The sequence below is a fragment of the Octodon degus genome, unplaced genomic scaffold (genome assembly GCF_000260255.1).
Source record: "Octodon degus isolate 3935 unplaced genomic scaffold, OctDeg1.0 scaffold00362, whole genome shotgun sequence".
Classification (NCBI taxonomy): Eukaryota; Metazoa; Chordata; class Mammalia; order Rodentia; family Octodontidae; genus Octodon; species Octodon degus.
In genome coordinates, this window is record NW_004524938.1 from 916,751 (window position 1) to 918,618 (window position 1,868).

Sequence of the window (1,868 nt, forward strand, 5' to 3'; positions counted from 1 at the left end):
ATCATGTCTGCATCTTGTACAGCAATTAACCACTAGGAAGAATGTATGCAATGTGTTAATTATTGAAACTGTCCTACCAATTTGGTTTGAAACAGTCTTATTGCTATTTGTTTCTCAATATAATTATGGAAAAAAAGAACAAATGGCATGAACCATATACAACCATATACAACCTAGAAGCAGGACAGTCCCACAACACTCCCTTTCCTGTCTCCTGCCTTCATTCACCACCCACTTCTTGTAGAACAATCATCTACCTGAGAGACAGCACAGCAGCAAATGGCATGTCATGACAAGCAGCCCATATTCAGAAGACCAGAATGACAGTCATTTCAAGCAAGAAACTACTATTACAAATTGCCATATTCAGTGCAGTTTCTTAGTTCACAGGTGTCAGTATACATAGGTAGGGTGAGAATCTTTCCAATTAACTGCTAGATTCAAAAATCTTCTGAAGATTCTCAGTATCATTGCCTTACCCATCTTCTACATATAACTGTATGGCTTCTCGCTGTCATGTTTCCTAGCTCTTCTCCTTTCCCTCTCTTAATTAGTTAGTCCTCTAGTTCTTGCTTTCTTTTAGTCATATTATACCTTTCTATTTGCATTTCTTTTGAGTTCTTATACTAGGGAGACTATACGATATTTACACATGTATATCTGGTTTATTTCACTTATGAGTATATATTAAAGTGACATCCACTTCAATATAAACGCTTCAAGTTTATCCTTCTTTATAGCTGAGTAATACTCCATTGTGTAAAAATACCACATCTTTTTAATCCATTCCTCGGGTAATGGGAATCTTGGTTGTTTCCAAGATTAGGCTATCACAAAATGTGCTGCTATAAACATAAGCACATATATATCATGATGTTTTCAGATACTCTGGGGAAATTACCAATAGAGGAATAGCTAGTTTAAGTGGGATTTCCAGTCCAACTTTTCTAAGGAGTCTCCACACTGATTTCCATAACAGTTGCACCAGTCTACATTCCCACCAGCAGTGGAGAAGTGTTCTTTTTTCACCACAGCCTCTCCAACATTTGTTGTTGGTTGATTTTCTTTATGATAGCCATTCTTTCTGGGGTGAGATGATATTTCAATGTTGTTTTAATTTGCAATTCACAGATGGCTAGTGATGTGGAGCATTTTTTCATATATTTATTCACTTCTTTAATTTCATCCTCTGAGAAGTGTATGTTCATCTTGGATGCCCATTTCTACACTGGGTCTTTATATTTTGGGGCCCTAGTGCTTTATTGTTCTTCATGAACTCTAGAGAGCAGGCCTTTGTCTGAGTATTTATTTGTCATGATTTTTTCCAAATTTGTGGGTTGTCTTCTCACTTTGTTGGTAATTTCTTTTGACGTGAAAAAACTCAGTAAGAAGGGATCACAGTTGTTAATTTTTTCAAGTGTTTCCCTTGCGATTTGATTTTTGTTCATGAACTCTTTCCATACCCTTATGTCTTCAAGTATTCCTCCTAATTTCTCTTCCAGGACATTTAGTGTCTCTGTTTTAATGTTTAGATCTTTAATCCATTTTGACTTTAGCTAAGTGCATGGTGATAGACCTGGGTCCAGTTTTAGTTTTAGGCATGTAGAGAGCCAGTTTTTCCAGAACCATTTGTTAAAGAGGCTATCTTTCTTCCTTTGAACATGTTTGGCCACTATGTGAAAGATAGCATGGCTTAGTGTGTTCGTAGGGACTTCAGTATTTTCTAATATATTCCATTGATCCTCAGGTCCATTTCGTGCCAGAAAAATGCTGACTTTAGCATGGTAGCCTTGTAGCATAATTTAAACGCAGGAATTGTAAGGCCTCCTACCTTGTCTTTATTGCCTAGAATTGCCTTTGCTATTCTA